The sequence below is a fragment of the Arachis hypogaea genome, chromosome 14, assembly GCF_003086295.3.
Source record: "Arachis hypogaea cultivar Tifrunner chromosome 14, arahy.Tifrunner.gnm2.J5K5, whole genome shotgun sequence".
NCBI classification, from domain to species: Eukaryota; Viridiplantae; Streptophyta; class Magnoliopsida; order Fabales; family Fabaceae; genus Arachis; species Arachis hypogaea.
The window spans coordinates 90,395,797-90,423,634 of NC_092049.1; the positions used below are offsets into that span (position 1 = coordinate 90,395,797).

The window sequence follows — 27,838 nt, forward strand, 5'->3', positions numbered from 1 at the left end:
AGGTAATTCGCAGTTTAGGAGGAGTGCTTTCAACCTGTAGCTCAAGCAAGATAGCTCTCTCGAGAATCACAAAGAGCTCATGTAGAATAAGGGTCATACTCTTGTTCCACCCAGATTCATAAGATTAAGAATGAAAACAACACCTTAGAATTGAATCAAACATTAATTCAAATAGAAGAATAATAATCTTAATCTATAGAAATAATTAGAGCTCCTAACCTTAACCAGGAGGTTTAGTTGCTCATGACTTACAGAGAAAACATGATTCTGAAAAGTGCAGAAGGAAGAAGATTGATACTAAACCAAATTGATCTTCTCCTTTAAATACTAATGTAATAATAAATGCTAAACGTAAAAGATATTATTTTAAGATAAAAATTACAAAGACAAAATAAGATAAGCCTAAGAGGTGTTAAATCCACTTGGAGGCCCAATTGGTGAGTGGCTCGGACTGCAGGCTGGCGTTCAACACCAGGATTAGGCGTTGAACACCCAGAAAGGAGTGCACACTTTTGACTTCATGTCCTCTGGCTGGCGTTGAACGCTAGGTTGGGCATTCAGTGCCTAGGGGGGAGTTGACAGCATTTTCGTTTCTTCCTCCAGGCTTTTCTGCAAACTGCTCTGAATTTTACCTAAAACCATAAAAACTCCAGAAAAATTCAAAGTAGCATCCAAAGGTGAATTTTGCATTAAAATCAAGTAAAAGTAAATAAAATCTAACTAAAAACAATATAAAAGCTACTAGAAAAAGGGTATAAGATGCTCATGCATCACAACACCAAAATTAAACTATTACTTGTCCTCAAGCAACCAAAACAATATAGGACCAAAGAAGAGAAAACACACAAGATTAGAGTTGTCAATCAAGCTCAGGTCTAATTACTGAATGGAGCTAATGACACTCTATTTCTGAATAGCTTTGGCATCTCACTATCCATTAAAGTTTAGAAATATTGGTGTCCCTCAGAACTAGAACTCAGATAGTATTATTGATTCTCTTCCCTTAAGTTCTTGTTGATTCTTGAACACAGATTTTTATTTACTTTTGGTGCTTTGCACCTTTGAGTCTAGACGTGACTCTAAATGTTTTGTTTTCAAGCTTTAACTTGATACATAAACACCACAAGCACTTAAATGGGAAAACCCTTTGGGTTTGACTTTTACTTTGCTTTTACTCCCAAACAGTGGTGCTCAGAGCCTTAGGCGCTGATGAGCGGATAATTTATACGCTTTTTGGCATTGTTTTTAGTATGTTTTTAGTAGGATCTAGTTACTTTTAGGGATGTTTTCATTAGTTTTTATGTTAAATTCACATTTCTGGACTTTACTATGAGTTTTTATGTTTTTCTGTGATTTCAGGTATTTTTTGGCTGAAATTGAGGGACTTGAGCAAAAATCAGATTCAAAGGTTGAAGAAGGACTGCTGATGCTGTTGGATTCTGACCTCCCTGAACTCAAAGTAGATTTCTGGAGCTACAGAACTCAAAATGGTGCGCTTCCAATTGCGTTGGAAAGTAGACATTCATGGCTTTCCAGCAATATATAATAGTCCATACTTTGGCCGAGTTTAGATGACGTAAAAGGGCGTTGAACACCAGTTCTACGCTGCTGTCTGGAGTTAAACGCCAGAAACACATCACAAACCAGAGTTGAACGCCAGAAACACGTTACAACCTGGCGTTCAACTCCAGAAAGAGCCTCTGCATGTGTAACATTCAAGCTCAGCCCAAGCACACACCAAGTGGGCCCCGGAAGTGGATTTATGCATCAATTACTTACTTCTGTAAACCCTAGTAACTAGTTTAGTATAAATATGACTTTTTACTATTGTATTAGACATCTTATGATCTTTTAAACCATCTTTTGATCATAGTGATCACGTTTTGGGGGCTGGCCATTCGGCCATGCCTGGACCTTCATCACTTATGTATTTTCAAACGGTAGAGTTTCTACACTCCATAGATTAAGGTGTGGAGCTCTGCTGTTCCTCAAAGATTTATGCAAAATACTACTGTTTTCTATTCAATTCAACTTATTCCACTTCTAAGATATTCATTCGCACTTCAACCTGAATGTGATGAACGTGACAATCATCATCATTCCCTATGAACGCGTGCCTGACAACCACTTCCGTTCTACCTTAGATTGAATGAGTATCTCTTGGATCTCTTAATCAGAATCTTCGTGGTATAAGCTAGATTGATGGCGGCATTCATGAGAGTCCGGAAAGTCTAAACCTTGTCTGTGGTATTCCGAGTAGGACTCTGGGATTGACTGACTGTGACGAACTTCAAACTCGCGAGTGCTGGGCGTAGTGACAGACGCAAAAGGAGGGTGAGTCCTATTCCAGTATGATCGAGAACCTCAGATGATTAGCCGTGCTGTGACAGAGCATTTGGACCATTTTCACAAGAGGATAGGATGCAGCCATTGACAAGGGTGATGCCTCCAGACGATTAGCCATGCAGTGACAGCGCATCGGACCATTTTCCAGAGAGGATTAAAAGTAGCCATTGACAACGGTGATGTCCTTACATAAAGCCAGCCATGGAAAGGAGTGAGATTGATTGGATGAAGACAGCAGGAAAGCAGAGGTTCAGAGGAACGAAAGCATCTCTATACACTTATCTGAAATTCTCACCAATGGTATACATAAGTATTTCTATCTTTATTTTCTATTTATTATTGATATTCGAAAACTCCATAACTATTTGATTTCCGCCTGACTGAGATTTACAAGGTGACCATAGCTTGCTTCAAGCCGACAATCTCCGTGGGATCGACCCTTACTCACGTAAGGTTTATTACTTGGACGACCCAGTGCACTTGCTGGTTAGTTGTATCGAAGTTGTGAATGAAAAACGATTTATTAAGACGTGCGTACAGAGTTTCTGGCGCCGTTACCTGAGATCATAATTTCGTGCACCAAGTTTTTGGCGCCGTTGCCGGGGATTGTTCGAGTTTGAAACACTGACAGTTCATCTTGTTGCTCAGATTAGGTAATTTTCTTTTTGTTTTATTTTCAAAAATTTTTCAAAAATCTTTCAAAAAAATTTCTCCTTTGTTTTCGAAAAATTTTTTTAAAATAAATATTTTCAAAAATATATTTTTCTTCAGAATTTTTAAGAATGAATTCTAGAGTTTCATGAAGCATGTTGAAGCCTGGCTGGCTGTAAAGCCATGTCTAATTCTTTTGGATAGTGGCTTCCAACCATCAGCATAGAGGCAGGTTAATGGGTATGTCAGCTGTGTCATGTCTGAGTTACATACTAAAGCTTGGTTGGCTATTAAGCCATGCCTAACCCTCAGATTGGAGCTTTAGAATAAGAGTGCAAGATTCCTGGAATTCATATTAAAAATTTTGGAATCCTTATTTTTCTTTTTCAAATGATTTTTGAAAAAATTAAAAGAAAATACAAAAAAAATAAAAAATAAAAAATCATAAAAATAAAAAATATTTCATGTTTCTTGTTTGAGTCTTGAGTCAGATGCTAAGTTTGGTGTCAATTGCATGTTCATATTACATTTTTTCGAAAAATTCATGCATTCATAGTGTTCTTCATGATCTTCAAGTTGTTCTTGGTAAGTCTTCTTGTTTGATTTTGATGTTTTCATGTTTTGTGTCTTTCCTTATTTTTCATATGTATTCTTGCATTCATAGTGTCTAAACATGAAAGATTTCTAAGTTTGGTGTCTTGCATGTTTTCTTTGCATATAAAATTTTTCAAAAATATGTTCTTGATGTTCATCATGATCTTCATAGTGTTCTTGGTGTTCATCTTGACATTCATAGCATTCTTGCATACATTCATTGTTTTGATCCATAACTTTCATGCATTGCATCATTTTTAAGTTTTTCTCTCTCATCAATAAAAATTCAAAAATCAAAAAAATATCTTTCCCTTTTTCTCTCATAAATTTTGAAAATTTGAGTTGACTTTTTCAAAAATTTTTAAAATCTAGTTATTTTTTATGAGTCAAATCAAATTTTCAATTTAAAAATCTTATCTTTTTCAAAATCTTTTTCAAAAATCAAATCTTTTTCATTTTTCTTTTTATTTTTGAAAATTTTTAAATATTTTTCAAAAATCTTTTTCTTATCTTTATCACATAATTTTCGAAAATAACATCATCAATTAATGTTTTGATTCAAAAATTTCAAGTTTGTTACCTGCTTGTTAAGAAAGATTCAAACTTTGAGTTCTAGAATCATATCTTGTGATTTCTTGTGAATCAAGTCATTAATTATGATTTTAAAAATTAACTCTTTTTCAAAACTAATTTCAATCATATCTTTTCAAAAATATCTTTCTATCTTATCTTTTTTAAAATCATATCTTTTTCAAAAATTTGATTGTAAAATATCTTTTCTAACTTCTTATCTTCTTATCTTTTCAAAATTGATTTTCAAATTTGTTTCAACTAACTAACTAACTTTTTGTTTGTTTCTTATCTTTTTCAAAACTACCTAACTAACTCCCTCTCTCTCTAATTTTCGAAAATAACTTCCCTCTTTTTCAAAATTTCTTTTTAATTAACTAATTATTTTATTTTTTGATTTTAATTCTCAAAAATTACTAACCTTTTTCAAAAACTATTTTCGAAAATCACTAACTCTTTTTCAAAAATTATTATCGAAAATTCTCTCTCTCTCTTATCTCCTTCTATTTATTTATTCATCTACTAACACTTCATCTCACCCAAATTCGAACCCCCTCTTCCATCTGTGTTCAAAATTTTTCTTCTTTTCTTCTACTCACACAGGGACCTCTATACTGTGGTAAAAAGGACCCCTATTATTATTATTTTTCTGTCCCTCTTTTTCATATGAGCAGGAGCAAGGACAAGAACATTCTTGTTGAAGCAGATCCAGAACCTGAAAGGACTTTGAAGAGGAAACTAAGAGAAGCTAAATTACAACAATCCAGCAAGCACCTTTCAGAAATTTTCGAACAAGAAGAGGAGATGGCAGCCGAAAATAATAATAATGCAAGGAGGATGCTTGGTGACTTTACTGCGCCTAATTCCGATTTACATGGAAGAAGCATCTCCATTCCTGCCATTGGAGCAAACAATTTTGAGCTGAAACCTCAATTAGTTTCTCTGATGCAGCAGAACTGCAAGTTTCATGGACTTCCATCTGAAGATCCTTTTCAGTTCTTAACTGAATTCTTGCAGATATGTGATACTGTTAAGACTAATGGAGTAGATCCTGAAGTCTACAGGCTCATGCTTTTCCCTTTTGCTGTGAGAGACAGAGCTAGAATATGGTTGGACTCTCAACCTAAGGATAGCCTGAACTCTTGGGATAAGCTGGTCAAGGCTTTCTTAGCCAAGTTCTTTCCTCCTCAAAAGCTGAGTAAGCTTAGAGTAGATGTTCAGACCTTCAGACAGAAAGAAGGTGAATCCCTCTATGAAGCTTGGGAGAGATACAAAGGACTGACCAAAAAGTGTCCTTCTGACATGCTTTCAGAATGGACCATCCTGGATATATTCTATGATGGTCTGTCTGAATTAGCTAAGATGTCATTGGATACTTCTGCAGGTGGATCCATTCACCTAAAGAAAACGCCTGCAGAAGCTCAAGAACTCATTGACATGGTTGCTAATAACCAGTTCATGTACACTTCTGAGAGGAACCCTGTGAGTAATGGGACGCCTATGAAGAAGGGAGTTCTTGAAATTGATACTCTGAATGCCATATTGGCTCAGAATAAAATATTGACTCAGGAAGTCAATATGATTTCTCAGAGTCTGAATGGAATGCAAGCTGCATCCAACATTACTCAAGAGGCATCTTCTGAAGAAGAAGCTTATGATCCTGAAAACCCTGCAATAGCAGAGGTGAATTACATGGGTGAACCTTATGGAAACACCTATAACTCATCATGGAGAAATCACCTAAATTTCTCATGGAAGGATCAACAAAAGCCTCAACAAGGCTTTAATAATGGTGGAAGAAATAGGTTTAACAATAGTAAACCTTTTCCATCATCCACTCAGCAACAGACAGAGAACTCTGAACAAAATACCTCCAATTTAGCAAACTTAGTCTCTGATCTATCTAAGGCCACTGTAAGTTTCATGAATGAAAAAAGATCCTCCATTAGAAATTTGGAGGCACAAGTGGGCCAGCTGAGTAAAAGGATCACTGAAATCCCTCCTAGTACACTCCCAAGTAATACAAAAGAAAATCCAAAAGGAGAGTGCAAGGCCATTGACATTACCACCATGGCCGAACCTGTAAGGGAGGTTGAGGACGTAAATCCCAGTGAGGAAGACCTCCTGGGACGTCCAGTGATCAATAAAGAGTTTCCCTTTGAGGAACCAAAGGAATCTGAGACTCATCTAGAGACCATAGAGATTCCATTGAACCTCCTTATGCCCTTCATAAGCTCTGATGAGTATTCATCTTCTGAAGAGAATGAGGATGTTACTGAGGAGCAAGTTACCAAGTACCTTGGTGCAATCATGAAGCTGAATGCCAAATTATTTGGTATTGAGACTTGGGAAGATGAACCTCCTTTGTTCACCAATGAACTAAGTGATCTGGATCAACTGACATTGCCTCAGAAGAAGCAGGATCCTGGAAAGTTCGTAATACCTTGTATCATATGCAACATGATCTTTGAAAAGGCTCTGTGTGACCTTGGTTCAGGGATAAACCTCATGCCCTTCTCTGTAATAGAGAAACTGGGAATCTATGGGGTGCAAGCTGCTAAAATCTCATTAGAGATGGCAGACAATTCAAGAAAACAGGCTTATGGACAAGTAGAGGACGTGTTAGTAAAGGTTGAAGGCCTTTACATCCCTGCTGATTTCATAGTCTTGGATATTGGGAAGAATGAGGATGAATTCATCATCCTTGGAAGACCCTTCCTAGCCACAGCAAGAGCTGTGATTGATGTTGACAGAGGTGAATTAGTCCTTCAATTGAATGGGGACTCCCTTGTGTTTACAACTCAAGGTTATCCTTCTGTAAACATGGAAAAGAGGCACAGTAAGCTTCTCTCAAAACAGAGTCAACCAGAGCCCCCATAGTCAAACTCTAAGTTTGGTGTTGGGAGGCCACAACCAAACTCTAAGTTTGGTGTTGAACTCCCATATCCAAACTCTAAGTTTGGTGTTGGGAAGTCTCAACAATGCTCTGAACATCTGTGAGGCTCCATGAGAGCCCACTGTCAAGCTATTGACATTAAAGAAGCGCTTGTTGGGAGGCAACCTAATTTTTATTTATCTAATTCTATTTTTCTTATTCTTTCATGTTTTATTAGGTTCATGATCATGTGGAGTCACAAAATAAATATAAAAATTGAAAACGGAATCAAAAACAGCAGAAGAAAAATTACACCCTGGAGGAAGACCTTACTGGCGTTTAAACGCCAGTAAGAAGCATCTGGTTGGCGTTCAACGCCAGAGCAGAGCATGGTTCTGGCGCTGAACACCCAAAATGGGCAGCATCTGGGCGTTTGAACGCCAGAATTGCACCCTAGAGAAGAGCTGGCACTGAACGCCCAGAACAAGCATGGTTCTGGCGTTCAACGCTAGAAATGGGCAACAAATGGGCTTTCAACGCCCAGAACAAGCACCAGTCTGGCGCTGAACGCCGAGAGTTGTGTGCAAGGGCATTTTGCATGCCTAATTTGGTGCAAGGTTGTAAATCCTTGAACACCTCAGGATCTGTGGACCCCACAGGATCACCTCAGGATCTGTGGACCCCACAGGATCCCTACCTACCTCCACTCACTTCTTCTCACCCCTCTTTCACACAATCCCATAAACACTCTTCCCCAAAACTCTTCACCAATCACCTCAATCTCTCTTCCCTATAACCACTTCACCACTCACATCCATCCACTCTTCCCCATAAACCTACCTCATAAACCCCACCTACCTTCAAAATTCAAAATCAATTTCCCACCTAAAACCCACCCTTATGGCCGAACCTTAACCACCTCCCCTCCCTATATAAAGCCCTCCATTCTTCTTCATTTTCACACAACACAACCCTCTCTTCCCCTTCTTGGCCGAATACACCCCTCCCCCCTCTCCTCCATATCTTCTTTTTCTTCTTCATCTATTCTTTCTTCTCTTGCTCGAGGGCGAGCAATATTCTAAGTTTGGTGTGGTAAAAGCATAAGCTTTTTGTTTTTCCATTACCATTGATGGCACCCAAGACCGGAGAATCCTCTAGAAAAGGGAAAGGGAAGATAAAAGCTTCCACCTCCGAGTCATGGGAGATGGAAAGATTCATCTCCAAAGCTCATCAAGACCACTTCTATGATGTTGTGGTCAAGAAGAAGGTGATCCCCGAGGTCCCTTTCAAGCTTAAGAAGAATGAGTATCTAGAGATCCGACATGAAATCCAAAGAAGAGGTTGGGAAGTTCTAACAAACCCCATCCAACAAGTCGGCATCCTAATGGTTCAAGAGTTCTATGCCAATGCATGGATCACTAGGAACCATGATTAAAGCAAGAACCCAAACCCAAAGAATTATATTACAATGGTTCGGGGGAAATACTTAGATTTTAGTCCAGAAAATATGAGGTTGGCGTTTAACTTGCCTATGATGCAAGGAGATTCAAGCCCCTACACTAGAAGGGTCAACTTTAATCAAAGGTTGGACCAAGTCCTCAGGGACATATGTGTGGAAGGAGCTCAATGAAAGATTGACTCCAAAGGCAAGCCAGTTCAATTAAGAAGACTGGACCTCAAGCTTGTGGCTAGAGGATGGTTGGAGTTCATCCAACGCTCCATCATCCCCACTAGCAACCGATCTGAAGTTATTGTGGATCGGGCCATCATGATTCATAGCATCATGATTGGAGAGGAAGTAGAAGTTCATGAAGTCATCTCCCTTGAATTCTACAAAATAGCCGAAAAGCCCTCTCCTGGGGCAAGGCTAGCTTTTCCTCATCTTATTTGCCATCTATGTTACTCAGCTGGAGCTTTCATAAAAGGAGACATTCCCATTGAGGGAGAGAAGCCCATCACTAAGAAAAGGATGGAGCAAGCAAGAGAGCCCATTCATGGATCTCAAGAGACACATGAAGCTCATCACCATGAGATCCCGGAGATGCCTCAAATGCATTTTCCTCCACAAAACTATTGGGAGCAAATCAACACCTCCCTAGGAGAATTAAGTTCCAACATGGGACAATTAAGTGTGGAACATCAAGAGCACTCCATCATCCTTCATGAAATAAGAGAAGATAAAAAAGAAATGAGGGAGGAGCAACAAAGACAATGAAGAGACATAGAAGAGCTCAAGGACATCATTGGTTCCTCAAGAAGGAAACGCCACCATCACTAAGGTGGACTCATTCCTTGTTCTTACATTATCTGTTTTTCATTTTCTTTATGTTAAGTGCTTATCCATGTTTGTGTCTCATTACATGATCATTAGTATTTAGTAACTATGTCTTAAAGTTATGAATGTCCTATGAATCCATCACCTCTCTTAAATGAAAAATGTTTTAATTCAAAAGAACAAGAAGTACATGAGTTTCGAATTTATCCTTGAACTTAGTTTAATTATATTGATGTGGTGACAATGCTTCTTGTTTTCTGAATGAATGCTTGAACAGTGCATATGTCTTTTGAAGTTGTTGTTTAAGAATGTTAAATATGTTGGCTCTTGAAAGAATGAGGACAAGGAGACATGTTATTTGATAATCTGAAAAATTATAAAAATGATTCTTGAAGCAAGAAAAAGCAGCAAAGAACAAAGCTTGCAGAAAAAAAAAATGGCAAAAAAAAAAAATAAAAAAAGGGAGAAAAAGCAAGCAGAAAAAGCCAAAGCTCTTAAAACCAAAAGGCAAGAGCAAAAAAGCCAATAACACTTAAAACCAAAAGGCAAGGGTAAATAAAAAGGATCCCAAGGCTTTGAGCATCAGTGGATAGGAGGGCCTAAAGGAATAAAATCCTGGCCTAAGCGGCTAAACCAAGCTGTCCCTAACCATGTGCTTGTGGCGTGAAGGTGTCAAGTGAAAACTTGAGACTGAGTGGTTAAAGTCAAGGTCCAAAGCAAAAGAAGAGTGTGCTTAAGAACCCTGGACACCTCTAATTGGGGACTTTAGCAAAGCTGAGTCACAATCTGAAAAGGTTCACCCAGTTATGTGTCTGTGGCATTTATGTATCCAGTGGTAATACTGGAAAACAAAGTGCTTAGGGCCACGGCCAAGACTCATAAAGTAGCTGTGTTCAAGAATCAACATACTGAACTAAGAGAATCAATAACACTATCTGAACTCTGAGTTCCTAATAGATGCCAATCATTTTGAACCTCAATGGATAAAGTGAGATGCCAAAACTATTCAAGAGGCAAAAAGCTACAAGTCCCGCTCATCTGATTTGAGCTATGTTTCATTGATAGTTTGGAATTTATAGTATATTCTCTTCTTTTTATCCTATTTGATTTTCAGTTGCTTGGGAACAAGCAACAATTTAAGTTTAGTGTTGTGATGAGCAGATAATTTATACGCTTTTTGGCATTGTTTTTAGTATGTTTTTAGTAGGATCTAGTTACTTTTAGGGATGTTTTCATTAGTTTTTATGTTAAATTCACATTTCTGAACTTTACTATGAGTTTGTGTATTTTTCTGTGATTTCAGGTATTTTCTGACTGAAATTGAGGGACTTGAGCGAAAATCAGATTCAGAGGTTGAAGAAGGACTGCTGATGCTGTTAGATTCTGACCTCCCTGCACTCAAAGTGAATTTTCTGGAGCTACAGAACTTAAAATGGCGCGCTTCCAATTGCGTTGGAAATTAGACATCCAGGGCTTTCAAGAAATATATAATAGTCCATACTTTGTCCGAGTTTAGATGACGTAAAAGGGCGTTGAACGCCAGTTCTACGCTGCTGTCTGGAGTTAAACGCCAGAAACACGTCACAAACCAGAGTTGAACGCCAGAAACACGTTACAACCTGGCGTTCAACTCCAGAAAGAGTCTCTGCACGTGTAACATTCAAGCTCAGTCCAAGCACACACCAAGTGGGCCCCGGAAGTGGATTTATGCATCAATTACTTACTTCTGTAAACCCTAGTAACTAGTTTAGTATAAATAGGACTTTTTACTATTGTATTAGACATCTTATGATCTTTTGAACCATCTTTTGATCATAGTGATCACGTTTTGGGGGCTGGCCATTCGGCCATGCCTCGACCTTCATCACTTATGTATTTTCAAACGGTAGAGTTTCTACACTCCATAGATTAAGGTGTGGAGCTCTGCTGTTCCTCAAAGACTTATGCAAAGTACTACTGTTTTCTATTCAATTCAACTTATTCCACTTCTAAGATATTCATTCACACTTCAACCTGAATGTGATGAACGTGACAATCATCATCATTCCCTATGAACGCGTGCCTGACAACCACTTCCGTTCTACCTTAGATTGAATGAGTATCTCTTGGATCTCTTAATCAGAATCTTCATGGTATAAGCTAGATTGATGGCGGCATTCATGAGAGTCCGAAAAGTCTAAACCTTGTCTGTGGTATTCCGAGTAGGACTTTGGGATTGAATGACTGTGACGAACTTCAAACTCGCGAGTGCTGGGCGTAGTGACAGACGCAAAAGGAGGGTGAGTCCTATTCCAGTATGATCGAGAACCTCAGATGATTAGCCGTGCTGTGACAGAGCATTTGGACCATTTTCACAAGAGGATAGGATGCAGCCATTGACAAGGGTGATGCCTTCAGACGATTAGCCATGCAGTGACAGCGCATCGGACCATTTTCCAGAGAGGATTAAAAGTAGCCATTGACAACGGTGATGTCCTTACATAAAGCCAGCCATGGAAAGGAGTGAGATTGATTGGATGAAGACAGCAGGAAAGCAGAGGTTCAGAGGAACGAAAGCATCTCTATACACTTATCTGAAATTCTCACCAATGGTATACATAAGTATTTCTATCTTTATTTTCTATTTATTATTGATATTCGAAAACTCCATAACTATTTGATTTCCGCCTGACTGAGATTTACAAGGTGACCATAGCTTGCTTCAAGCTGACAATCTCCGTGGGATCGACCCTTACTCACGTAAGGTTTATTACTTGGACGACCCAGTGCACTTGCTGGTTAGTTGTATCGAAGTTGTGAATGAAAAACGATTTATTAAGACGTGCGTACAGAGTTTCTGGCGCCGTTGCCTGAGATCACAATTTCGTGCAGCAGGCGCACTCTTTATCAGCATTGGGTCACGACTTTAAGTGTTCAGTCTCAAGGATTACTTGACACTTTCACACCACAAGCATATGGTTAGGGAAAACCACTCTTTTGAGCTTTTAGATCAATTTTGACCTTCCTAACCATTGATTCTCAAAGATTTGGACCTTTTTCTTTTGATTTTTTTATTTTAATTTTTTTTGGTGTTTCTTTTGCTTCAAGAATCAATCTTTTTCTTAATTTAGAGAATCAATAATATTTTTCTAAATCTCTATTCCTCAAGAACCAATATAGTCAACTTCAATATCAAATATGCACAGTTAAATCATACATTCAGAAAATAGAGATAATGCCACCACTTCAAAGTAATCAGAATAACTCATAATATAACTCAAGATCTTATGCATTCTACTACTTATTTTTCAATAGATTTTTCTTTTTAAGCTTGATGTGTAATACATAAGACATCTTTGAATAAAACAAAAAATAAACTACTACTAGAAAGCAAGAAAATTCTAAGAGTGATCATGCAACTAGAATAGAAAACAGAGAATATAATGAAATACTAGGAAAACAGTGATAAAAGAAAGATAGGGAGGATGAAACTAGACCACCTCAGTGATGGCGGCTACTGCTCCCTCCGGGGAATCCTCTGAAGCGTTTAAGCTCCTCAATGTCACGCTCCTGCATCCTCTACTCCTCCATCAATCTCCTTTAATCTTCCATTATCTAATGGAGGATAGTAGACTGGTCCTGATACTCCAGCCTCAGCTGATCAACTGATGATGTCAGCTCTCCTATAGATGTAGTCAACTGATCCCAATAGTCACAGGGAAAGAAGTACATCCCTTGAGGCATCTCCGGGATATCATGTGGAGGTGGTGGAATTGGCTCTTGCTGCGGTCCTTGCACAAGCTCCCTAGTGTGTTCCATACCCTTCCTCGTGATCAGTGTCTCCTTGTCAATCAGGGTATCTCCCTCTATGTGAGGTCCAGCTGTTGCACATAAGCGGTGAATGAGATGAGAGAATGCCAGCCTTGCCTGAGTGGAGGACTTGTCAGCTACTTTGTAAAGCTCCTGTGGGATCACCTCATGTACCTCCACCTCATTGCCGAGCATAATGCAGTGAATCATCACTGCTCGCTCGACTGTAACCTCAGAGCGGTTACTCGTGGGATGATCGAACGTTGGATGAACTACAGCCATCCTCTAGCCACTAGCTTAAGGTTAAGCCTACCTAGTTGGTAAGGCCGACCTTGAGCATCCCTTCTCTACTGAGCTCCAAGCACGCAGATATCAGCAAGAACTTGATCCAACCTTTGGTCAATGTTGATCCTTCGAGTGTATGAATAAGGGTCATCTCGTGGCTCTGGCAACTGTAGTGCCACCCTCACACTCTCAGGGCTAAAATCTATGATGTGCCCTCTAACCATGGTGCACCAATTCTTTGGCTCCGGATTCACGCTTGTATCATGCTTCCTTGTGACCCAGGCATTGGCATAGAACTCCTGCACCATCAATTCTCCAACCTCGGTCACAGAATTGGCCAGAATTTTCCAATCTTGTCTCAGTATTTATCGACCTTCAGTTTGAAAGGGACCTCGAGAATCATCTTCTTCTTCCTCACCACGTCATATAAATGGTCTTTATGGGCCTTGGTGGGGAATTTTGTGATCTCCCATGACTCAGAAGTGGAAGCGGGAGCTTTCCATTTTCTTTTTCTTGAGGATTCTCTGGTCTTTGGTGCCATGGAGGTAAGATAAAAGAACCAAAAAGTGGAGCTTCTAACACCAAACTTAAGAACTTTGCTTGTTTCTGAGCAAAAGAAATATCAGAAAAAGAAAAGACAAGAAGACAATAGAAGGAGATAGAGGGGATAGTGTATAGGCTTTGGCCTTTGGGAGGGATGGAAGCGAAAAAATGAAGAGAGGGAATGGGTATGGTGAAGAGTGTGGAAGAGGAGAAGAGTAGTGAAGGTGTGTTGAAAGTGGATGAAATGAGGGGTATTTATAGGAGGAGAGTTGGGGTTGAGTTCGGAATTGGGGAGGGAAAAATGTGGAGGGGGGGAGGGGAGGGGGTGGGGGATTAAATTTGAATGTGAATGGGGTTGGTGGGAAGAGATATGGATGGGATTGATGAGAGGTGATTGGCTGGAGTAAAAGGTGGGGTGAGAGAATCAAGGGAAGTGATGAGTGATGGGATGGATGAATGTGGATGGAAAAATGGATGAAAGGGGAGAGATAAGAGTGAGTAAATGGTGAAGTGGTGGGTGGTTGGGGTATTAACCATTGGCCAAAGACTTGAATTTTTGAATCCCTTGCTGCCTCCTGGGCATTCATTGCCGAGCTGGCGTTGAACGCTAAAGGGGGATCCCTTTTTTTGAAGTTTTTCTGGCGTTCAATGTCAAGAATGGGCGTTGAACTCCCTCAGGGGACTAAAACGTGGCTTGGAACAACTCCCATGTGGACATTTAACGTCCAACTTTGCTTTTTCCCTCTGGAGCTGAGTGCCAGATCTGGAATTTAACGCCAATAGAGGGTATTCTCCAGGGTGTTCTGTTCTCCTGCTACACGTTTTTGTTTCTGTTCTAAGTGCTACACATGATCACAAATATTAGAAATAAGAGGAAAACTATGAAAATCAATAGAAAATAAAAGGATATGAAATCAAACTCAAATAAACAAAAATAGCATAAAAGAAAGTAAAAGTAAACTATAGGATACGTATGGTTGGGTTGCCTCCCAACAAGCACTTTTTTACCGTCATTAGCTTGACGGACAGCTCCTTTATGGAGGTTCATAAGGGCTCAAATCTCCACCCCTCATGGTGAACTTCCTTCCCGTGCTCTCATGAATTAGTTCAACATGCTCTAGAGACAGGATCTGGTTCACAGTATGTGGTATGACTAGACCTCTTGTGAAGACTACTCTCATGCCAGGTGAGAAGTCTTCAGTTGGAATTTTTTTGTTCCTCCAGCCCTTGGGTACTTTCTTCTTGGTGCCTCCTCCCTCAATGGTGGGTGGTGAATGCCCAACACCAAACTTAGGTTTGATGTCTGGAGGTTCTGTATGGCTCTCCACTGAGAGAGAAAGTTAAAACACCAAGTGTTGTATGGTAGTACCTCCTCATTTGTCTGAGAGAGAATGAGGGTTGGGAATCTTAAATATTATGTGGTCCTCCCATAACCTTAGAACTAATTCTCCTCTCTCGATATCAATCAAGGCCTTCCCAGTGGCTAAGAAGGGCCTTCCTAGGATGATGGAGTCGTTCTTGTCCTCTCCAATGTCAAGTATCATGAAGTCCACAGGGAGGTAAAGGTCTTCAACCTTTACAAGGACGTTCTGCAATCTCCACCATTCTAAATGCCCTCTTTAGGGACTTGTCTACCATCTCTAGTGAGATCCTTGTAGGCTGCACCTCTTGGATCCCCAGCTTCTTCATCACAGAGAGTGGCATAAGATTTATGCTTAATCCAAGGTCGCAGAGTGCTTTCTCAAATGTAATGGTTCCTATAGTGCAAGAAATCAAGAAGCTTCCGGGGTTTGACATCTTCTGAGGTAGCTTCTTTTGCACTAGTGCACTACACTCCTTGGTCAGTACCACAGTTTCATCTCCCTTCAGGACCTTCTTCTCAGAAACTGTATTTTTCAAATAGGCCATATAGGGAGGTTTCTTCTCCAACACCTTAGCAAAAAAAAATATTGACTTGTAACTTCTTGAGGATTGCCACGAATTGAGAAATTTACTCATCCTCAGTCTCCTTTTGCACGTTTAGAGAGTGTTGTACTTCAGGCTCTTTTATCATCATTGGGGTGTGTACCAGTACACTCCCAGTCTCCTCTTGAGCCTTATTCTCCTTCAAATCCTCAACAACTTGTTTCTCCTTGGGTTCGGCCTCCTTGTCTATAATGAGGACCTTGCACTCTTCCCTTGAATTTACCTCTGTGTTGCTTGGAAGAGTGTTGGAGGGTCCCTCAGGTATCCTTTTACTCAACAGACCCACTTGTATCTCCAAGTTCCTGATTAATGATTGGATTTCTTGCATGAAACTATGAATGGTCTTGGAGAGGTTAGAAACTATTGTGGCTAAGTCAGAGAGGATTTGTTGAGGCATTTCCAGCTGCTACTGAAAGGGTTAGAATTATCTGTTGTTGAACCTATTTTGATTGGTTCTACCCTGATTGTTGTTGAAGCCTTGTTGAGGGCTTTGCTGCTCTCTCCACCCAAAATTAGGGTGATTCCTCCATTCCTGATTGAAAGTATTTGCATAGGAATCATTATTAGGATTTTTGGAGGAATTTCCCATGTAATTTACTTCCTCCATGGTGGTTTGAGCAATGTTACCAACGTCTCCTTCATAGGGTGCATCTTGAGTATTAACAGCTAAAACTTGCATCCCACTTAGGTGTTGGGATATCATGCTAATTTACTGGGACATAAGCTTGTTTTGAGCCAAAATGGTGTCCAGTGTGTCCACTTTCACGACTCCTCTCCTTTGAGTAGTCCCTGTGTTCACATGGTTCTTCTCAGAAGTGTAAATGTATTGGTTATTGGGAACCATCTCAATAAGCTTAATCACCTCTTCAAACGTCTTCTTCATGTGTAATGAACCGCCAGCAGAGGGATCTAGTGACATCTTGGCCTTCTTTGAGAGGCCATCATAAAAAATCTCCATCCTTGTCCATTCGGATATCATGTCAGGAGGGCATCTCCTGATCAGCTGCTTGTATCTCTCCCAAGCCTCATAGAGGTCCTCTCCCTCTTTCTGTCTGAAGGTCTAGACCTCCACCCTAAGCTTACTCAGCTTCTGGGGTGAAAAGAATTTGGTCAAAAACCCAGTGCCCACCTTGTCCCATGTGTCCAGGCTCTCCTTGGGATGAGAATCCAACCATAGCCTTACTATATCCCTTACCGCAAAAGGAAAGAGCATGAACTTGTAAACCTCAAGGTTCACTCCATTCGTCTTGACTGTATCACAGATTTACAGGAAATCAGATATGAACTTGTTGGGTTCCTCCTGCGGAAGTCCATGAAACTGACAGTTCTGTTGCACCAGAGTGACTAGTTGAGGCTTGAGATCGAAATTATTGGCACCAATGGCAGGTAGTGATATGATGCGCCCATAAAAGTCAGTAGTGGGTGCAGTGTATGAGCCAAGCACCTTTTTTACTTGCTCTTCAGCGTTTGGATTCCCTCCAACCATAGTGGTCTCTTCAGCTTCCTTCTCAAAAGTTTTCGTGAGATTCTCTCCGGCTTTGTATGCTTTAGCTTGTTGCAAACGCCGCCTTAAGGTCCTCTCAAGTTCAGGATCAAGATCAAGAAGGGAGATATCCTAAAAGAAATGAAGTAAGATAAAGCAAGCAATTAACAAAAAGATTTGAAAATAAAGATGGAAGATGTAGCCTAAAGATTTTCAAAAATTAAAAAGAAAAGGTTTTAAAAAATTTTTTGTTTTCGAATTTCAAAAAGAAAGAAAAAGAAAAACTAAAGAAACACCAAATTTAAAATTTGAAATTAATTGAGAGATAGAATAATTAAAATAAAATTCGAAAGTCAAAGATAAATAAGGTAAAGATCAAAAATCAAGAAAGATAAACAAGATAGGATTCAAAAATTAAAAGAAAAATTAATTAAACAAAAAAGAAAACCACTAACGGGACACCACACTTAAAATTTAAAATTAAATTAAAATAAGATAACTAAAACAAAGAAATTCGAAAATAAGGGAAAGATAAATAAGATAATAATCGAAAATTAGGAAAAATAAACAAGATAAAAGTCGAAAATCAAAAAGAAAAATAATTAAATAAAATTAGTAAAAATACCTAAGCTAAGCAACAAGACAACCGGTAGTTGTCAATCACGAACAATCCTCGGCAACGGCACTAAAAACTTGGTGCACAAAATTAGAACTCGCACAACTGAACCGGCAAGTGCACCGCGTCGTCCAAGTAATACCTTAGGTGAGTGAGGGTCGATCCCACGAGAAATGTCGGACTGAGCAAGAAATAGCTATCCTGTTGGACTTAGTCAGGAAAACTGTAAAATATGGTTGTTGGTGTAAAACGCATAGTGGTAAAAAACAAGTAAATAAAGCAAATAAACAGGTTTGGAGTAAAACAATGATGAGAAAACAGTTAAGGTCTCGGAGATGTTCACTTTTCCGGATTAAAATGTCTTACCAACTATTTTAACAATGAGTGATTCATTCTATGACAAACTATGAGTGATTAAACCCTAATCTCTTAGTGATTTAATCTCCTCTAATCTTCATTAAAAAAAAGCCACTCTCGTGGTCATTCAATTCAGATCAGAGGGTGAAGTTCAGAAAACTAGTTTAGCGCCACAAAAATCTCAATCACCCAAAGCTAACCGGACTTTATGTCACATATCCTAATTAGTCCAGGTAATTCGCAGTTTAGGAGGAGTGTTTTCAAGATGTAGCTCAAGCGAGATAGCTCTCTCGAGAATCATAAGAGCTCATGTAGAATAAGGGTCATACTCTCGTTCCACCCAGATTCATAAGATTAAGAACGAAAACAACACCTTAGAATTGAATCAAACATTAATTAAAATAGAAGAATAATAATCTTAATCATCTATAGAAATAAACAGAGCTCCTAACCTTAACCAGGAGGTTTAGTTGCTCACAGAGAAAACAGGATTCTGAAAAGTACGGAAGGAAGAAGATCGATACTAAACCTAATTGATCTTCTGCTTTAAATACTAATCTAATAAAGCTAAACCTAAAAGATATTATTTTAAGATAAAAATTACAAAGATAAAATAAGATAAGTCTAAGAGGTGCTAAGTCCACTTGGAGGCCCAATTGGTGAGTGGCTCGGACTGCAGGCTGGCGTTCGATGCCAGGATTGGGCGTTGAACGCCCAGAAAGGAGTGCACGCTTCTGACTTCATGCCCCCTGGCTGGCGTTGAACGCCAGGTTGGGAGTTCAGTGCCCAGGGGGGAGCTGACAACATTTTCGTTTCTTGCTCCATGCTTTCTCCAAACTGCTCCGAATTTCACCTAAAACCATAAAAATACCAGAAAAACTCAAAGTAGCATCCAAAGGTGAATTTTGCACTAAAATCAAGTAAAAGTAAATAAAATCTAATTAAAAATAATATAAAAACTACTAGAAAAAGGGTATAAGATTCTCATACATCAGCCTCGAGACCGACTGAAGCAATCATCCTTAGAGGAATGGTATTTTTCTGTCAACAGTTAAACCCATAGCTTGTCAAGATGGTGAAAAGGTTGCCAAACTAGCTTTCCAAGAAGAGCAATATTAGCACAAAAAGGATCTCTAATTCCCAGACTCCCAAACTTCTTAGGAGTGACCAACACTAATGAGTCCATATTTGACGATATACTTTATTTTGATTTGAGTGGATTTTATCATATAAACCCACATTTATTCATCCAAATAGCATACTTTTGTATTTTCTCTCTAGATTGTGCCTAAATGTGAAAACATGCATTTTTGTGCTTAAATTAGTTATTTTTAATCCCACTTTTATGCCACTCGATGCCATGACATGTTTGATGAGTGATTTTATGTCCTAAAGGCAAGTTTGGTACTACACCTTCCATGGTCATGGATCATTCTTGGTATGTAAATTCTTGTGCAAGTCATTATTTAACATTTGATACTTCAAGCCTCATTTATGCTTTAGATTACAGATGCCCATATTAGCTATATGTGGCAAGATGGTATAGGGGTAAAAATTGGTAATTCTTTCTTACCAAATCCTTTTAGAAATAAAGTTTTTGTTTTAAAGAATCTGTTGCATGTTCCAAATCTTGCTAAAAACTTTAATAGTGTGTCCAAATTTTACTTAGACAATGATGTATTTTTAAACTTTACCGCTTTTATTGCCTTGTGAAATTAAAAGTGTTTAAGAAAGTGCTCTTCCAAGGACAAGTTAAGAATGGATTGTAAGCGTTTGAAAACATTATACCTAGACCTTTGAATAATTCTACTGTTTATTCTTTTTTAGCGATCTATAAGACAAATATTAGATAGCACAAAAGATTAGGCCATCTCTTTCTTGTGATTGTTCAAACTGTTCTAAATCAATGTAATATCCTATGCACTAATACTTCAGTTCTACAATCTTTCGTTTGTGAGCCATTGGTGAGTGGATATTTCATACGTTTTTTGACATCACTTTCATATAGTTTTTAGTAATTTTTATTTAGTTTTTATTAAGTTTTTATAGGTTTTAGTGTTAAATTCACATTTTTGGATTCTACTATGAGTTTTTATATTTTTGGACAATTTCAGGTATTTTCTGTCTGAAATTGAGGAGCTAGAGTGGAAGTTTGATTCAGAGACAGAGGAAGCACTGCATATGCTGTCCAGATTTGACCTGCCTACATTCGGAAGAGCTTTTCTGGAGCTACAGAAGTCCAAATGTAGCGCTCTTAACGGCTATAGAAATTTGATTTCCAGAGCTTTCTAGCAATATATAATAGTCCATACCTTGCTTCAGATTAGAAGGCCCAAAACTGACGTTCAACGCCAGCCATCTGACCAGTTCTGGCGTCCAGCGCCAGAAAGGGATTCCAAGCTGGAGTCCAATGCCCAAAAAGGTGCCAGGACTGAATTTCAACACCCAAGGAAGACTAAGCAGTGGATCTCATCAAAGCTCAGCCCAAACACTCACAAAGTGGGCACCAGAACTGGATTTTAGCACTAAATAGACTATTTTACCCTTACTAGTAATTTGTTTAGTATTTAAGGGATTTTATTTATGTAATTCAGAATCTTCAATTCAGAGGAGAGAACATAAGACCTTTTACACTATTTTCGAGTTTTACATTTTGTTTTTACTTCAGTATGAGTTTCTAAACCTCCTAGGTTGAGGGGAGGAGCCATGTTGAGTCCTATGAATTAATAAAAGTATTTCTGTTTCTTCTTCGATCTGTGTTTGATCTATCTCTAAGATGTATATCCGATCTTCATCGTGGTGAATAGGATGATCTAACCAATTAGCTCTGTTCATCACATTAATATGAACATGCCTGACAAACACCCGCGTCTACTTGGGTTCGTGTGAATACTTGGCCGGAAAGCACGAGCCAACAGCTATGTTTATACATCTCTCAGACGGTTAATCCACGACTTCGTTGGAGATTTCGCGAGACACCAGTTCAGCCGATTTCTGGGGAGATTAGGGTCTCCGTGGTATAGGCTAGAATCCAAAGAAGCAGCATTCTCTAATCCGGAAGATTCGACCTTGTCTGTGGCGTTTTGAGTAGGATCGCCAAGAGAATGAATTGCTAAGAGCTTCACCGTCCGTCAGATTGAATGACCACGGGCAATGGCGTTTGACCTGTAGCAGAGGAGATCAATGACCACGGGCAATGGCTTTGATCACTTACAGCCTGCCATAGAAGAAGATTGTTCACAAGCAAGGAAGACAGTAATACCAGAGTTCATTTAGAAAGACAAAGCAACTCTGACTCTTAACTCTATCCCTATCCTTATTTCAACTTAACATCCAAGCATTTATGACATATAATTGTTCAAGGTTTACATAAACTCTCTGATTCCGTCTGACTAAGACCTACAAGACAACCATTGCTTGCTTCAAGCCACAATCCTCGTGGGATCAACCCTGACTCGCTCAGGTATTACTTGGACGACTGATGAGCGGATAATTTATACGCTTTTTGGCATTGTTTTTAGTATGTTTTTAGTAGAATCTAGTTACTTTTAGGGATGTTTTCATTAGTTTTTATGTTAAATTCACATTTCTGTACTTTACTATGAGTTTTTGTGTTTTTCTGTGATTTCAGGTATTTTCTGGCTGAAATTGAGGGACTTGAGCAAAAATCAGATTCAGAAGTTGAAGAAGAACTGCTGATGCTGTTGGATTTTGACCTTCCTGCACTCAAAGTGGATTTTCTGGAGCTACAGAACTCAAAATGGCGCGCTTCCAATTGCGTTGGAAAGTAGACATCCAGGGCTTTCCAGAAATGTATAATAGTTCATACTTTGAACGAGTTTAGATGACGTAAAAGGGCGTTGAACGCCAGTTCTATGCTGCTGTCTAGAGTTAAACGCTAGAAACAAGTCACAAACCAGAGTTGAACGCCATAAATACGTTACAACCTGGCGTTCAACTCCAGAAAGAGCCTCTGCACGTGTAACATTCAAGCTCTGCCCAAGCACACACCAAGTGGGCCCCGGAAGTAGATTTATGCATCAATTACTTACTTCTGTAAACCCTAGTAGCTAGTTTATTATAAATAGGACTTTTTACTATTGTATTAGACATCTTATGATCTTCGGATCATCTTTGATCATGTTTTGGGGGCTGGCCATTCGGCCATGCCTGGACCTTCATCACTTATGTATTTTCAAACGGTAGAGTTTCTACACTCCATAGATTAAGGTGTGGAGCTCTGCTGTTCCTCAAAGATTTATGCAAAGTACTACTGTTTTCTATTCAATTCAACTTATTCCGCTTCTAAGATATTCATTCGCACTTCAACCTGAATGTGATGAACGTGACAATCATCATCATTCCCTATGAACGCGTGCCTGACAACCACTTCCGTTCTACCTTAGATTGAATGAGTATCTCTTGGATCTCTTAATCAGAATCTTCGTGGTATAAGCTAGATTGATGGCGGCATTCATGAGAGTCCGAAAAGTCTAAACCTTGTCTGTGGTATTCCGAGTAGGACTCTGGAACTGAATGACTGTGACGAACTTCAAACTCGCGAGTGCTGGGCGTAGTGACAGACGCAAAAGGAGGGTGAATCCTATTCCAGTATGATCGAGAACCTCAGATGATTAGCCGTGCTGTGACAGAGCATTTGGACCATTTTCACAAGAGGATGGGATGTAGCCATTGACAACGGTGATGCCCTTACATAAAGCCAGCCATGGAAAAGAGTAGGATTGATTGGATGAAGACAGCAGGAAAGCAGAAGTTCAGAGGAACGAACGCATCTCCATACACTTATCTGAAATTCTCACCAATGATATACATAAGTATTTCTATCTTTATTTTCTATCTATTTATTATTTATGTTCGAAAACTCCATAACCTTTTGATATCTGCCTGACTGAGATTTACAAGGTGACCATAGCTTGCTTCAAGCCGACAATCTCCATAGGATCGACCTTTACTCACGTAAGGTTTATTACTTGGACGACCCAGTGCACTTGCTGGTTAGTTGTATCGAAGTTGTAAATGAAAAATGATTTATTAAGACGTGCGTACAGAGTTTCTAGCGCCGTTACCTGAGATCACAATTTTGTGCACCAAGTTTTTGGCGCCATTGCCAGAGATTTTTCGAGTTTGAACAACTGACGGTTCATCTTGTTGCTCAGATTAGGTAATTTTCTTTTTGTTTTATTTTCAAAAATTTTTCAAAAATCTTTCAAAAATTTCTCCTTTGTTTTCGAAAAAAAATTTAAAAATAAATGTTTTCAAAAATATATTTTTTTCTTCAGAATTTTTAAGAATGAATTCTAGTGTTTCATGATGATTCGTTGAATCCTGGCTGGCTGTAAGCCATGTCTAATCTTTTGGACTGGGGTTTCAACTTATCATCACAAGAGCTTGTTGATTCTCACACACTTAGTTGCTCTATACATGAAAAAATATCAATAGCATACTAAAGCTTGGCTGGCTATTAAGCCATGCCTAACCCTCAGATTGGAGCTTTAGACTAAAGAGTACAAGATTCCTGGAATTCATATTAAAAATTTTGGAATCCTTATTTTCCTTTTTCAAATTAATTTTTGAAAAATACAAAAAAAAAAAAAATTAGAAAATCATAAAAATCAAAAATATTTTTGTGTTTCTTGTTTGAGTCATGTGTCATGTTATAAGTTTGGTGTCAATTGCATATTCATCTTGCATTTTTCGAAAATTCATGCATTCATAGTGTTCTTCATGATCTTCAAGTTGTTCTTGGTAAGTCTTCTTGTTTGATCTTGATGTTTTCATGTTTTGTGTCTTTTCTTGTTTTACATGTGCATTTTTGCATTCATAAGAGTCTAAACATGAAAGATTTCTAAGTTTGGTATCTTGCATGTTTTCTTTGCATTAAAAATTTTTCAAAAATATGTTCTTGATGTTCATCTTGACATTGAAAGTGTTCTTGGTGTTCATCTTGACATTCATAGTGTTCTTGCATTCATCACATACTTTGATCCAAAATTTTCATGCATTGCATCATTTTCATGTTTTTCTCTCTCATCATAAGAAATTCAAAAATAATAAAAAAAAATATCTTTCCCTTTTTCACTCATAAATTTCGAAAATTTGAGTTGACCTTTTCAAAACTTTTTAAAATCTAGTTGTTTTTATGAGTCAAATCAAATTTTTAATTTAAAAATCTTATCTTTTTCAAAATCTTTTTCAAAAATCAAATCTTTTTCATTTTCTTATTTATTTTCGAAAATTTTAAAAATATTTTTCAAAAATCTTTTTCTTATCTTTATCTCCTAATTTTCGAAAATAACATCATCAATTAATGTTTTGACTCAAAAATTTCAAGTTTGTTACTTACTTGTTAAGAAAGATTCAAACTTTAAGTTCTAGAATCATATCTTGTGATTTCTTGTGAATCAAGTCATTAATTGTGATTTTAAAAATCAAATCTTTTTCAAAACTAATTTCAATCATATCTTTTAAAAAATATCTCTTTATCTTATCTTTTTCAAAATTTGATTTTAAAATATCCTTTCTAACTTCTTATCTTCTTATCTTTTCAAAATTGATTTTCAAATTTGTTTCAACTAACTAACTAACTTTTTGTTTGTTTCTTATCTTTTTCAAAACTACCTAACTAACTCTCTCTCTCTCTCTAATTTTCGAAAATATCTTCCCTCTTTTTCAAAATTTCTTTTTAATTAACTAATTATTTTAATTTTTGATTTTAATTCTCGAAAATTACTAAACTTTTTCAAAAACTATTTTCGAAAATCACTAACTCTTTTTCAAAAATTATTTTCGAAAATTCTCTCTCTCTCTTATCTCCTTCTATTTATTTATTCATCTACTAACACTTCATCTCACCCAAATTCGAACCCCCTCTTCCATCTGTGATCGAATTTTTTCTTCTTCTTTTCTTCTACTCACACAGGGACCTCTATACTGTGGTAAAAAGGACCCCTATTATTATTATTATTTTTTTTTGTCCCTCTTTTTCATATGAGCATGAGCAAGGACAAGAATATTCTTGTTGAAGCAGATCCAGAACCTGAAAGGACTCTGAAGAGGAAACTAAGAGAAGCTAAATTACAACAATCCAGCAAGCACCTTTCAGAAATTTTCAAACAGGAAGAGGAGATGGCAGCCAAAAATAATAATAATGTAAGGAGGATGCTTGGTGACTTTACTGCACCTAATTCCAATTTACATGGAAGAAGCATCTCAATTCCTGCCATTGGAGCAAACAATTTTGAGCTTAAACCTCAATTAGTTTCTCTGATGCAGCAGAAAAGCAAGTTTCATGGACTTCCATCTGAAGATCCTTTTCAGTTCTTAACTGAATTCTTGCAGATATGTGATACTGTTAAGACTAATGGAGTAGATCATGAAGTTTACAGGCTCATTCTTTTCCCTTTTGCTGTAAGAGACAGAGCTAGAGTATGGTTGGACTCTCAACCTAAGGATAGCCTGAACTTTTGGGATAAGCTGGTCAAGGCTTTCTTAGCCAAGTTCTTTCCTCCTCAAAAGCTGAGTAAGCTTAGAGTGGATGTTCAGACCTTCAGACAGAAAGAAGGTGAATCCCTCTATGAAGCTTGGGAGAGATACAAAGAACTGACCAAAAAGTGTCCTTCTGACATGCTTTCAGAATGGACCATCCTGGACATATTCTATGATGGTCTGTCTGAATTAGCTAAAATGTCCTTGGATACCTCTGCAGGTGGATCCATTCACTTAAAGAAAACGCCTGCAGAAGCTCAAGAACTCATTGACATGGTTGCTAATAACCAGTTCATGTACACTTCTGAGAGGAATCCTGTGAGTAATGGGACGCCTATGAAGAAGGGAGTTCTTGAAATTGATACTCTGAATGCCATATTGGCTCAGAATAAAATATTGACTCAGCAAGTCAATATGATTTCTCAGAGTCTGAATGGAATGCAAGCTGCATCCAACAGTACTCAAGAGGCATCTTTTGAAGAAGAAGCTTATGATCCTGAAAACCTTGCAATAGCAGAGGTGAATTACATGGGTGAACCTTATGGAAACACCTATAATCCATCATGGAGAAATCACCCAAATCTCTCATAGAAGGATCAACAAAAGCCTCAACAAGGCTTTAATAATGGTGGAAGAAATAGGTTTAACAATAGTAAACCTTTTCCATCATCCACTCAGCAACAGACAGAGACTTCTGAGCAGAATCCATCTAGCTTAGCAAATTTAGTCTCTGATCTATCTAAGGCCACTGTGAGTTTCATGAATGAAACAAGATCCTCCATTAGAAATTTGGAAGCACAAGTGGGCCAGCTGAGTAAAAAGATCACTAAAATCCCTCCTAGTACTCTCCCAAGCAATAAAGAAGAAAATCCAAAAGGAGAGTGCAAGGCCATTGACATAACCACCATGGCCGAACCTGTAAAGGAGGTTGAGGACGTAAATCCCAGTGAGGAAGACCTCCTGGGACGTCCAGTGATCAATAAGGAGTTTCCCTTTGAGGAACCAAAGGAATCTGAGACTCATCTAGAGACCATAGAGATTCCATTAAACCTCCTTATGCCCTTCATGAGCTCTGATGAGTATTCCTCTTCTGAAGAGAATGAGGATGTTACTGAAGAGCAAGCTGCCAAGTTTCTTGGTGAAATCATGAAGCTGAATGCCAAATTATTTGGTATTGAGACTTGGGAATATGAACCTCCATTGTTCACCAATGAACTAAGTGATCTGGATCAACTGAGATTGCCTCAGAAGAAATAGGATCCTGGAAAGTTCTTAATACCTTGTACCATAGGCACCATGACCTTTGAGAAGGCTCTGTGTGACCTTGGTTCAGGAATAAACCTTATGCCCCTCTCTGTAATAGAGAAACTGGGAATCTATGGGGTGGAAGCCACTAAAATCTCATTAGAGATGGCAGACAATTCAAGAAAATAGGCTTATGGACAAGTAGAGGACGTGTTAGTAAAGGTTGAAGGCCTTTACATCCCTGCTGATTTCATAGTCCTAGATACTGGGAAGGATGAGGATGAATTCATCATCCTTGGAAGACCCTTCCTAGCCACAGCAAGAGCTGTGATTGATGTGGACAGAGGAGAATTGATCCTTCAATTAAATGAGGACAACCTTGTGTTTAAAACTCAAGGATCTCTCTCTGTACCCATGGAGAGGAAGCACAGTAAGCTTCTCTCATTGCAGAGTCAACCAGAGCCCCCAAAGTCAAACTCTAAGTTTGGTGTTGGGAGGCCACAACCAAACTCTGAGTTTGGTGTTGAACTCCCATATCCAAACTCTAATTTTGGTGTTGATGAGTCTCAACAATGCTCTAAACATCTGTGAGGCTCCATGAGAGCCCACTGTCAAGCTATTGACATTAAAGAAGCGCTTGTTGGGAGGCAACCCAATTTTTATCTAATTTCTATTTTTATTGTTTTTCATGTTTTATTAGGTTCATGATCATGTGGAGTCACAAAATAAATATAAAAA

The 27,838-nt window shown here is 38.4% G+C and overlaps 2 non-coding genes across 2 annotated transcripts; both read right to left on the minus strand.

Moving 5' to 3' along the window:
• Window positions 1–5,361: 5,361 nt before the first annotated feature.
• On the minus strand, window positions 5,362–5,469 carry LOC112746470 (small nucleolar RNA R71). The gene has a single exon (XR_003174352.1). It is a non-coding gene; the product is annotated as a small nucleolar RNA R71 (small nucleolar RNA).
• Window positions 5,470–25,891: 20,422 nt separating this feature from the next.
• LOC112746665 (small nucleolar RNA R71) lies at window positions 25,892–25,999 on the minus strand. The gene has a single exon (XR_003174536.1). It is a non-coding gene; the product is annotated as a small nucleolar RNA R71 (small nucleolar RNA).
• Between the last annotated feature and the right edge of the window lie 1,839 nt (window positions 26,000–27,838).